At 36.3% G+C, this 13302-nt stretch overlaps 1 protein-coding gene and 1 pseudogene across 9 annotated transcripts in view; both read right to left on the minus strand.

The window, feature by feature from the left end:
* LOC137237261 (t-SNARE domain-containing protein 1-like) overlaps nt 1–8166 on the minus strand; it is a 45228-nt pseudogene extending 37062 nt beyond the window's left edge.
* LOC137236454 (serine-rich adhesin for platelets) overlaps nt 1–13302 on the minus strand; it is a 344342-nt gene that overhangs the window by 179748 nt on the left and 151292 nt on the right. The window lies entirely within an intron of this gene.

A 13302-nucleotide genomic window follows, 5' to 3' on the forward strand; every position in this document is an offset into this window, starting at 1 on the left:
ACCCAACCTCAGCCCATTGGCACCAATTTTGTTGGGCCGGTGATCAACGAATATTGATCCGTCTTTTAGTACACTGTGGATTTAGTCATTTCATGACAGATACCGACATAAACTTTTACACATTTTGCCGAAGTAACTCCTGTGGACAGCCGTATTTATCAGGAAAGGAAAGAGGTGGTTTCTATTGATTAAAAGAAGCAGGCGGAGGAAGACTAATCTTCTTTTTTGGACGCTGGCATGTTTTACTGTGGAAAGGCCAAAATCGGTTTGAAAACAAACCGGCATAAAATTTCATTCCCGAAATACGGTGCCATTTATTTTCCCGAAAGTGTATATATTTGTTTACTTATTTCTTCCTTTTTTCGAGTTCTTCGCCTTTCCCGCTCCCCCTTATTTCCTATACATTTAGTATTTCGCCTATATATATTCTACACATTTATTTGAGGCTTCCTGCGCTTTACGCTGCGGCGTCCTTTGTTGTCTGGGAAAAAGCGTTTCTGTTAATCGCCCTAAACAGGTTCGCATAACACTTGTGCGCCATTTTTACAAGCAACTCAGAAACTCTTTTACGGTTCATTTTATAGTTTTAGTTCTTTATTACTGTTGTTGTTTCTTGATGTTTTTTCACATGCCATTATTTTAATGGGCACAGCAAGAAGTAAAAGTGGTCGGCCATGTGGAGAATTTCGCTTATTTGGATTAACACATCAAAAAAAAAAAAAAAAAATTATCAAAAACAAGTAAGGAAGGCTAAGTTCGGGTGTAACCGAACATTACATACTCAGCTGAGAGCTTTGGAGACAAAATAAGGGAAAATCACCATTTAGCAAAATTAACCTAGGGTAACCCTGGAATGTGTTTGTATGACATGGGTATCAAATGGAAGGTATTGAAGAGTATTTTAGAAGGGAGTGCGCCATAATTCTATAGGTGGGCGCCTTTTCGAGATATCGCCATAAAGGTGGACCAGGGGTGACTTTAGAATGTGTTTGTACGATATGGGTATCTAATGAAAGGTGTTAATGAGTATTTTAAAAAGGAGTGGGCCTTAGTGCTATAGGTGGACGCCTTTTCGAGATATCGCCATAAAGGTGGACCAGGGGTGACTCTAGAATGTGTTTGTACGATATTGGTATCTAATGAAAGGTGTTAATGAGTATTTTAAAAAGGAGTGGGCCTTAGTGCTATAGGTGGACGCCTTTTCCAGATATCGCCATAAAGGTGGACCAGGGGTGACTCTAGAATGTGTTTGTACGATATGGGTATCTAATGAAAGGTGTTAATGAGTATTTTAAAAGGGATTGGGCCTTAGTTCTATAGGTACGCCTTTTCGAGATATCGCCATAAACGTGGACCAGGGGTGACTCTAGAATGTGTTTGTACGATATGGGTATCAAATTAAAGGTATTAATGAGGGTTTTAAAAGGGAGTGACCCTTAGTTGTATATGTGAAGGCGTTTTCGAGATATCGACCAAAATGTGGACCAAGGTGACCCAGAACATCATCTGTCGGGTACCGCTAATTTATTTATATATGTAATACCAGGAACAGTATTCCTGCCAAGATTCCAAGGGCGTTTGGTTTCGCCCAGCAGAACTTTTGTCATTTTCTTCTACTTAATATGGTAGGTGTCACACCCATTTTTCAAAGTTTTTTTCTAAAGTTATATTTTGCGTCAGTAAACCAATCCAATTACCACGTTTCATCCCTTTTTTCATATTTGGTATAGAATTATGGCATTTTTTTCATTTTTCGTAATTTTCGATATCGAAAAAGTGGGCGTGGTCATAGTCGGATTTCGGCCATTTTTTATACCAAGATAAAGTGAGTTCAGATAAGTACGTGAACTAAGTTTAGTAAAGATATGTCGATTTTTGCTCAAGTTATCGCGTTAACGGCCGAGCGGAAGGACAGACGGACGACTGTGTATAAAAACTGGGCGTGGCTTCAACCGATTTTGCCCATTTTCGCAGAAAAGAGTTAACATCATAAAATCTATGCGCCTACCAAATTTCAAAAGGATTGGTAAATTTTTGTTCGATTTATGGCATTAAAAGTATTCTAGACGAATTTAATGAAAAAGGGGGAGCCACGCCCATTTTGAAATTTTCTTTTAGTTTTGTATTTTGTTGCACCATATCATCGCTGGAGTTGAATGTTGATATAATTTACTTATATACTGTAAAGATATTAAATTTTTTGTTAAAATTTGACTTATTTTCGGTTTTTCGAAATTTTCGATATCGAAAAAGTAGGCGTGGTTATGGTCCGATTTCGTTCATTTTAAATGGCGATCTGAGATGGGTGCCCAGGAACCTACATACCAAATTTTATCAAGATACCTCAAAATTTACTCCAGTTATCGTGTTTAGGGACGGATGGACATGGCTAAATAGATTTCTTTTTTCGCCCAGATCATTTTGATATATAGAAGTCTATATCTATCTCGATTAGTTTATGCCGTTACGGATTACCGTTATGCGAACAAAGTTAATATACTCTGTGTGCTCTGCTCAGCTGAGTATAAATACAAAATCTTCAGGTGGTAATAGTTTTAACTGAATAATAAATACGCATATTATAATAACCGGAAATGTAACTTGGAAATTGACTTGTTCCGCAGGAAAGAATCAAGTTGTAAAGAGAACGGACTGTGTGGAGGTTCCTTATGTTGAAGGAATTTCTTATTTTGTTTGCTCACAGAATATATTAATTTTGTTCGCATAACGGTAACCCGTAAACTAAGTAAATTATGTCAAAAAAAGTAAGTAAGTAAAGTATGTCAAAATTCAACTCCAGTAATGATATGGTGCAACAAAATACAAAAATAAAAGAAAATTTCAAAATGGGCGTGGCTCCGCCCTTTTTCATTTAATTTGTCTAGGATACTTTTAATGCCATAAGTCGAACAAAAATTTACCAATCCTTTTGAAATTTGGTGGGGGCATAGATTTTATGACGTTTACTGTTTTCTGTGAAAATGGGCGAAATCGGTTGAAGCCACGCCCAGTTTTTATACACAGTCGTCCGTCTGTCCTTCCGCATGGCCCTTAACACGATAACTTGAGCAAAAATCGACATATCTTTACTGAACTTAGTTCACGTACTTATCTGAACTCACTTTATCTTGGTATAAAAAATGAACGAAATCCGACTATGACCACGCCTACTTTTTCGATATCGAAAATTACGAAAAATGAAAAAAATGCCATAATTCTATACCAAATACGGAAAAAGGGATGAAACATGGGAATTGGATTGGTTTATTGACGCGAAATATAACTTTAGAAAAAACTTTGTAAAATGGTTGTGACAACTACTATATTAAGTAGAAGAAAATGAAAAAGTTCTGCAGTGCGAAATAAAAAACCCTTGAAATCTTGGCAGGTATTACATATATAAATAAAATCACATATACAACTACCACCACTCCCTTTTAAAACTCTCATTAATACCTTTAATTTGATAACAATTTCTTACAAACACATTCTAGAGTCACCCCTGGTCCACCATTATGGCGATATCTCGAAAAGGCGTCCACATATAGAACTAAGCCCCACGCCCTTTTAAAATACTCATTAACACCTTTCATTATATACCCATATCGTACAAACACATTCTAGAGTCACCCTAGGTCCACCTTTATGGCGATATCTCGAAACGGCGTCCACCTATGGAACTAAGGATCACTCCCTTTAAAATACTTATTGCCACCTTTCTTTTGATACCCATATTGTACAAACAAATTCTAGGGTCACCCCTGGTCCACCTTTATGGCGATATCTCGAAACGGCGTCCACCTATGGGACTAAGGATTACTCCCTTTTAAAATACTCATTAACGCCTTTCATTTGATACCCATATCGTGCAAACAAATTCTAGAGTCAACCCTGATCCACCTTTATGGCGATATCCCTAAATGGCGTCCACCTATAGAACTATGGCCCACTCCCTCATAAAATACTCTTTAGTGCCTTTCATTTAATAGACATGTCATACAAACACATTCCAGGGTTTCCCTCGGTTCATTTTCCTACATGGTTATTTTCCCTTATGTTGTCACCATAGCTCTTAACTGAGTATGTAATGTTCGGTTACACCCGAACTTAACCTTCTTTACTTGTTTTTTTTATTATTGTATAACACCAATACGAAAAAAAATTTATAATATTGTATTCAATTTTAAAAAATTTAAAAATCCGTAAGAATTCCCGTACGAGTAGAAAGAGGATTTGTCCGACAGTACCCATAGGCGAGCAAAGAGAATCTGTCCGACAATTCCCGCAGGGGTATAAAGTCCAGTCCGACACTACCCGTTCAGGCATAAACAGGTACAATTGGTCTCTCCATAGGACATGCTCAAACAAAAGGGATCACTCCAACCCATATAAAGAGAACAGAATTGGCTATAGTCGCAAATTCCTTTGCGACTCATCCCGGTTTCATCCTAGACTAATCGAATTTTTTGCAGGTTATGTTTGCTTAATCCGTTTTCTAACACTACGCCGTTTGACACTGAACGAAGTGTCCAAATGGCCGGGGTTGCTGCCAACGGTATTGACGCAGGGATGCAATAATTAGCGAAAAAAGGAGCGGGATTTCAGATATGGGTTGCTGTGACTGTAAATTTTGTCAGACACATTTAGTACGAAATATATAGTGCATTATATGAGACCTACAGAAAATTTTGCAGAAGTCGTAGAATAAGGTACCCAAGGACGCGAAGTTATATCAACATTAAGAGTCCAAATACGGAAGTCAAGTTTGTCGACCCGTTCAAAATGTATCCACGAAAATCAGTACTCCAGCTCCTACACACCCTACACCCTACTATACTACAGTTTCTACACTATTTTGTGTCAGAGGAGTTCAACGCTGCCGAATAGCCTCCACAAAATATAAGATAGAACAAGCACTATGGTCAGGTCAGCACAGCTAGAACGAGCAGCTGATACATATCTTACTTGTAAACCTTTAAAATGGTCACTGTCATTCACATTCCCTACTATATAATACTAAAACTTTCACAAAGGGAAACACGTTTACTGTCACTCAGCACTCAGTGAGATGAATGAATGTTTTTATATGATTCTGGTTCAGCCGAGGAAATATCACTCGTTGCGTTATATATAATAAGAGCCTAATCTTTCGCAAAGAAAACAATTTCTCCTCCATAAGATATCGTAATTTCAAACCCGACTTTCATTACCGAAAAACTTCCTAAGAAGCGGGACGCTCTTTTGCGCACTTTCTAAAGACTGCACAAAATATATTGATAGAGGCACAGGGTATAAGCCCCAGTGGTTAGCGAAATTTCTTAGATCTGCCATCTAGGGAGGGCCATACAACAATTCCTTAAATACACTTTTGTAAATTGAAAATACCATCTTCCCAATGCAACCAGCAAAATAAAGCACATAAATTACCTTTTTTTTGATGGATGGGAAATATATCAAAGAAGTTCATTCATAGAAATCATTTCAGGCCAATAATATCAATCATGCTGGTACCTACACCCAGAAATGTTGTTTGTATTGAATTATATTTTTCAAAATTCCTTTGCAATGGACAGCTCAGAACAAAACGGTTTGTTTACAATTCAATTTAAGGAGCGATAACGGAAAAACGGCTCACCAACTCGGAAAACCAACTGTCAAAAAATTATCAAACATCACAGACTATTTATCAATTTGCCAATGTTCCCAAGTTACTGAATGCCCCATATGTTGCACAACTCCATACTTAACGACTTAACTTCAACCTTTTTCAGGGCTTCCCATATTTTAAGTATTCCGAGTGACAAAATTAGGTGCGCTCGGATTATCCAAAAATTTTAATTTGATTTCGGGTATCGTGAGCGATGTCTTCTGCAACATACAAGGCAACTTAAATTTATTTTTTCCTTACTCTTTGCTGTGTTGGAGACAGTGGAGTGGCGTCGACCGAACTCCTCCCAACCGTTGAGGAGGGTTCGTTTAACATGACGCTGAACCAGAAGCCATGGCTTTGAGCTCAGCGGGCGAGGATTTGGCGTTTACTATGTTCAACCGGAAGGCAGGGTGTGAGTTGCAGTCATGGTAAGGAACAGCTGTATTAATATATGCTGACTCAATACACTACTGAGGACCTAGCAGTGTCGGCCGTCTCCTTTACAGGAACTCTAGAACTATTTGAAACTTACTCAGAACAGTTTTTTTTCGAGATTGTGTATGCCAACTTCACAGGCATTAACCATCGCGTGGACTTGTGATCGATGTTTAAACAATTGAAGAAACTTTAGTGGTACACTGTATGTGTATCTGTAGATAAATACCGTAGTAATTGTATTAATTTCCTCTTTCTTATTTCTTCATTCTCTTTACCATTCACTAAAGGTCTTACGGCAAAAACTCCTGGAGCGTGAATAATTTGACTAATTGAAAAACAATACTGACAAACAGACAAGTTAGTATTAATAATATTTAACAGCATTAAAATTATGAACGTCATTAAACGTAAATTAAAACATATCAACAGTTACAGACAACAAGGAATAACTTACTTAATTACGCAAAATTTCAAAGCCAATTAGCAAAATTATCATCAATTAAAGAAATCAATACTGTGATTAGTACTAGATTTATATTTACAAATAGCAAAAAGTTAAATAAACGCACACTAAATGTAGAAAATTGAATATGTATTTAAACTTAGTGCTGGAGAAAAGAAAAGTAGAGAAATAGCTAGAGAAAAAGTTCTGACGTCAAAGCATATTTTTAGAATTACATACTCCATTAACTTGTTACTAGTGTGGGGAAAATTAACAGCACTATGATGTTAGTAAATAATCGTAACAACAAAAAAAACATTCAGCCACACTTACGTACATTAGACTTGGCGTTAATTTTTCGGAATTTCAAATTCGGGTAGCGATCAAAATATGTGATTTGATGCCAAAAATGATGTAGCAAATTTTCAGGCTGATTGGATTGTGTCAACCAGTGCCATAATGAGGTCAAAGGTCAACATTTTTGAAAAACACCCAAATACATTTTTTTAATTAATTTTTTTATTTTATTAGATATACTTTACGTAGTGCTGCTACTTTTTGCATGAATCTCATTTCTTCTCTATAATTTTTCTTATCATTAGCTGTGATCCCTTACTCCTTACTTTTCTGACCATTTCTAGTAAAACTGTCAAAATATAAAAATTCACTCTCAGTGAAAGAGCTACACCAAAAGGTACGGGATTGCCTTCCAGTAAAAAAGTTAAAATCTGTCAATTTCCTCACACACACATTCACATCCATACAAGAAATTAGTGAACGCTTGCATCATTTTTTCACACTGCTCTTAGCGTGCTGATACAAATGTTGCCTGAAATTAGCGTCACTGTTCCTGCAGGGGAAGTAAAATGCCAAACAGCTGATCGTTTGACAGGTTTAACAAAAGTAGTCAGCAAAAAATCTTCTGACTAAAGGCTCCATTACTGATACTTAGCATAGACTTCACTTGACTTGAGAACTGTCACTTACAGTTCTGTTAAATGAACATTGCATGTTACTGATTACTAAAAACTTGGCTACACTTAACTCAACTTAGAAGTCTGTTGAATTTTGATTTTCTATGTAAGTTCTAAGTGACGTTTACATTTTGAGATGCCATTTGTTTGTTTCCATTTCATTTTGACATTTTGTCATACAAATTGACATTTATTTAAAAATAAATTTCAACGCTGATTATGATGCCAGATTGTAAGCGCCAAGTGGAGTATAATCGTGGCTAAGTTGCCAAGTTTAGGCCAAGTCAAGTCAAGTCTATGCTAAGTATCAGTAATGGGGGCTTAAAGCTGGAGACATTGGTGCTTTATCGGTAACCGTGTCGGTAACCTTTTAACAGCTGATTCGACCAACCTTATGAGAAGCAATGCAATCGATTATTGGTGCCGCTAAGGTCGTAACCGTATCGTAGCCAACCAATTGGGTTTTGGTTTACCGTCGTAACGATAAACAGCTGATTACGTTAGGGATACGGAAACAGCGATACGACATACGGCACCAATGACTCCAGCTTAAAGCTTGCAACTCTCTGACTAAAAAATAAAACTCTCTGACTGGAGAGATTAATTTTCAAATTTGAATAATGGCTCAGAGCACGATTATAGAGAGCTTCTACAACTTGCATTTATTTTTCTTGGTGGTAGCATTCCAAATTTTACATTTCGTACACCTGCAGCTACGTCTCATGCTAGATTCATGTCGAAAGCCATTTATTCCTTAAAAATGTATATGTTTCAAACACACTTCAACATGTTAGCGAGTCAGTTGAATGGAATTCGAAATATGTGCGTTTTCTTAGCAACACTCTACATACCATACTGGTTTAGAACCGCAAATGTGGTTGAAGCGCCAAATAGAGATATGGAACTGATAAAGGGTATTATTGGATACTTTGATAAAAAATTATCTACAGTCCTATTGGAAAAAATTCGAAACCATATGTGGTATATATCAGAGGAAGCAGTTGTACTTGCCTTTTTTGATCCACATGTAGCATCAGAAATAAAAAATAAAATGGTTTTAGCATTGCAAATAGAGTCCAATAAAGACAAACCTATCGGTGATGATATTTCCCCTTTTAAAAAAGTGTGTGTAAGTGTTGATGATATACAATTATTCACATTCAAAGATTTAAGTTCTTTTGTAACTACTAACACAAAAAAGTATTTTCTCGTTTAAAAATTTCAATGGATTTCTTACGCTTAGATCCATCAAATTGGCCTAAAAATGAAGCATTTTGTAAAGGGGAACAGATCGTCAAATACATTACTGTTGTGAATGATGCCGCGGAAAGGAAAGTCAAACTAATAACTGACTTTAACAGATGCTTGACGCACAATGAAGACGATAAACAGTACTTTTTACACATTGTAGAAGGCTACCAAAAGGACTTCCCAGCCTATACAAAATCTTCATTGATTTAAAATAATAAAAATAATTATAATACTACATATACTATATCTAATTAAATAAAAAAAATTAATTGAAAAAATGTATTTGGGTGTTTTTCAAAAATGTTGACCTTTGACCTCATTAATGCACTGGTTGGCACCATCCAATCAGCCTGAAAATTTGCTACATAATTTTTGGCATAAATCGCATATTTTGATCGCTACCCGAATTTGAAATTCGTCGCCCGCTTGCCAGAAGCATGAATGTGCCATAATGAAAATGTTGGGAAATCGAGTTTCAAAGTTTATTGGACCCTCCAAATTAGAATAATGAGTTTCTAATGTAAAAGTGTATCCATATATTATACTCACACTATGCTCTTTCAACTGAGATAATTGCTCTGCTCGCATCCCTTCTATTTACCGAGATTTAGCACATTCGTTTTTCTGGCACAACAAAAATTTTAAAAACTAATCTAATTTTTTGTTAACACAGTTATACAAAAAAATTAAAAGTAGTCGGATCAGGTAATGCGACTCATGTTTTCTATACATTTTGATGCGCTGAATCCAAATACGCTATAAGAATTGGCCTAAGTGGTCATGGTATGGCCTTAACATCAAAACACGTAAAAAAATCACCGCAGATTGATTTTTAAATAATGTTAGGGCCAAGCCAAGACCTACTAGGCCAATTCTGTTGGCGAATTGGGATTCGGAGCATCACAGTACTTGGGAGGGTGCCGAGGAAACGGTTATTCACTTCCTCTGCGAGTGCCCAGCCCTCGCGAATTTTCGGTCCCGAACTCTTGGCAATTATGTGTTGCCGGACTTAAGGGCGGTGTCCGCATGAAGGACATCAGTAGGTATATTGTTTTAACCAAGGTACGTCAGCCTAAAAATATAATTCGTGCATCAAAATGGCGCCTAGAGCGCTACTTGGGCCCGGCTCCATAGCCGGCAAACTTGGAATTAGTTCTTATTTTAATCAGAATCAGAATCTTCTGAAATGTTGGGTTCGGGTAAAGCGTTGCCCTCTGGATTTTTATAATAAGAGCGATATTCTTGGTATAACCAGATTTTCATACATTTTGTCTTTTAGTTTTGATTCGGCAAGAGGCAACGGCTACGAATAAACCGGTTTGCCTTCAATTAAACAACGACCTTTTCTCGGATATTCAGCTATTACAAATTCTTCATCGGTATACTTTTTTTTTTGAGGAATACATTGTATCTCAACTAGCATATATATCGCATGGGTAGTTTCATAGCCCCCTGAGTAAAATAATTATAAATAAAAAAATCGTCATACAATTGTATGTGAAACTCGAAAAGTTTTGGTGAGTTACGAGCTGCTCTAATAACACTGGATCACAAATTCCAATTTTTTTTCTGCACCAGAGACGTCATTATGAAATTCCTATGTAAAATAACCCCTGAATTCGATAATCAAGGTTATTTTTAATTCTATGGTAACGTTTTTGAGATATTTACGAATAACGGTTTTTCAAAAAAAAAAAATAAAAATTGGGTCCACTTAATCATATATATCTCAAGAACGAATTGAGCAATTCCAAAACGGTTTGAAGCTTTTAAAAGGTAATAAAATTTTCTATAAACTGTGTATACAACACTATTTGCTAGGCGCTGCAGATTCAAAGAAAACGAAGAATCATTACGGATTTTTTTCATTTTTTTTGTGAAAATATAAAAAAATGTGTACTTTGCGAGGAAGGATCTCGAAAACTTTTTATTTTTTTGCAGATTTGTTTATTCCCTCTAAGCCCTGTTATATCACAAAAAAAAAAAAATAAGCTTTCATTCAACAAAATCGCTGAACTAATACAAAAGTTATAAGCATTCAAGTAAATATATCCATTTAATACTTAAGTACCCTACTGGTACATATGTGTTAGTATTCGCATATCAGTTAGTTAGTTAAATGGATATATTTACTTGAATGCGTATAACTTTTGTATAAGTCTATCGATTTTGTGGAATGAAAGTTTTTTTTTTGTAATAAAACAGAGCTTAGAGGGAAAAAAACAAATCTGCAAAAAAGTAAAACGTTTTCGAGGTCCTTGCTCGCAAAGTACAAATTTTTTTATATTTTTACAAAAAAAAAATGGAAAAAATCCGTAATGATTGTTCGTTATCTTTGAATCTGCAGGGAAAATTTTATTACCTTTTAAAAGCTTCAAACCGTTTTGGAGTTGCTCAATTCGTTCTTGAGATACATATATGATTAAGTGGATCGCATTTTTTTTTTTTTTTTTAAACCGTTATTCGTAAATATCTCAAAAACCTTACCATATCATAATGGCGTCTCTGGTTAATTTTGGCTGTAAACCAGTGTAATTTGTGCCCAACCTTCAGGCACGTATACCGGAACATTCGAACATACGAATGTGTTCTTACTTTTTTGTGTGTTAAGTGTGAAGGTTGCAAATAAGCGGAGTTTCCCTAAATTCGTTACAATTGGTGTCAGAAGAGGAATTGTTGAATAAATTCCGAAGATTGCGAATACAACTTGGACATGGTAAAGTTGAGTGAATTGAGGATCCAGCAACTGAAGAAGGAGTTGGAGAGCCGTGGATTGAATACAACCGGCAATAAACTAGAACTTCAGGCACGACTACGAGAGGCAATTGAATCAGAAGGAATTAACGTGGAAGAGTATGTCTTTCATCTTGATGGCGATGAGACAACAAAATTGGAGGAGAAAAATGAAACACCGCAGACAATGGCGAACACAGACCTGAATATGATATTGGCTGCAATATCGGCACAAATGTCCGAAATGTCATCACTTACTTTTTTTTCAAAAATTGTTGAGCCATATCAACGAATATGTGACACAAACAGGAAAATCATTACCTTGTTGCCAGCCAGAAACATGAATGTGCTATATGAATGTGCTACATTCATTTTTCTGGCTCAACTTTATGTGACTGTATTGTACATTCATGAAAATGGCACTGCAAATTATTGGGGTTTCCATGTGCGTAGGAAGCTCTAAATTTAAGTAGAACCTAGAGAATCTAAAGGGTAATATAACGCGGCCTATGACACAAAATCGGAAAAATTGCACATTCATGCTTCTGGTTAGAGGGCGACGAATTCCAAAAAAAAAACAAAAAAAAAAAAACCATATGACCAACGCCGCGTCTAATGTACATGTACACTAGAGTGATCTTAAAAATTTGTCTTCCGTAAAAAGACTGTACCGCCCCCACAATTTATATAATAAATATCACAACTCCTGGGCAGATTACACCAGCTTAAGGCGTGGCACATTCCAACTGAAAATGTCCAAACCCATTTTCTTTTAATTTTCGAGAATAACGCCCGACAAAATCTTATAAAAAGTTGTAAATATGCTGTTATGCTTATAGAGTATTTATAACGAGAAAATGAAAAAGGAAAACAATTTTTGGACATTTCGTGGCACTTTCCATTTTTCAATCAATCATTTTCCAACGTTTAGCAAGACCAATTGACGTATCAAGTCAAAATCCGTTAAACATATTGTAACGAATTTGCTGCAAATCCTCTTATTTGCAATCCTCTGCTAAGTTCGAATCACTAAACTGTTGAATAAATAACTCCAATATTGAATGATGGAAAAATGGCCTTTATTAAGTACTTCACAATAACACTCAAACTTTGCAACGAATAGCTTAATAACCAAACTGATATCTTAAAGGAAACTGACTTTCAAAATAATAGTGCTATTGCTCGCTAGATATCGTCTTACTCGTAACTGCTTGACAATTCAAATCAAACTGAATTACTTCTTACTCGCCTGCATCGCTTTTATAGTTTACGCTGCATACTTCTAGGCTCTTCGATTTCCAGAAGTTACTAGTTGTTTCGGCTACAAAATCGCCAGCCACAACTACGTGCACAAATTATTGCTCTCTCTTGTGACAACTCAGATAAGGTATATGCATGTGTTTGTAGTTTACAGTCTCCCGCACACACATAAGCGTATAAGTAAATTCATCGGTGTGTGACATCTCATCTCTCGCTGCCTTGTATGTAAATATTGCTCGTCGGAATGTGTACATATGTGTAGACGCAATTATTGATTCGTTTATGTAGATACATAATGATTGAATTATTGATGTGCATTCACGTCACTGCTTAGATCGGCTTAGAGCTGGCAGCACTCCTTAGTTTTGCTAATATTCGTAACACTGCCCTCCACCTAAGTCTGATCGTCCCGATCAGACAAATCTCTCGATCTAAACGCTGCTAATCTCTCCAAATGAACCACTTTCATTTTGGTTCGTGGTTTGGTAGTGGTTTGTATGCGGTACACTACATCGTTGATCCGTTTTACAACTTTGTATGGGCCTTCCCAGTTA

Source organism: Eurosta solidaginis, chromosome 1 (assembly GCF_040869045.1).
Source record: "Eurosta solidaginis isolate ZX-2024a chromosome 1, ASM4086904v1, whole genome shotgun sequence".
Lineage (NCBI taxonomy): Eukaryota > Metazoa > Arthropoda > Insecta > Diptera > Tephritidae > Eurosta > Eurosta solidaginis.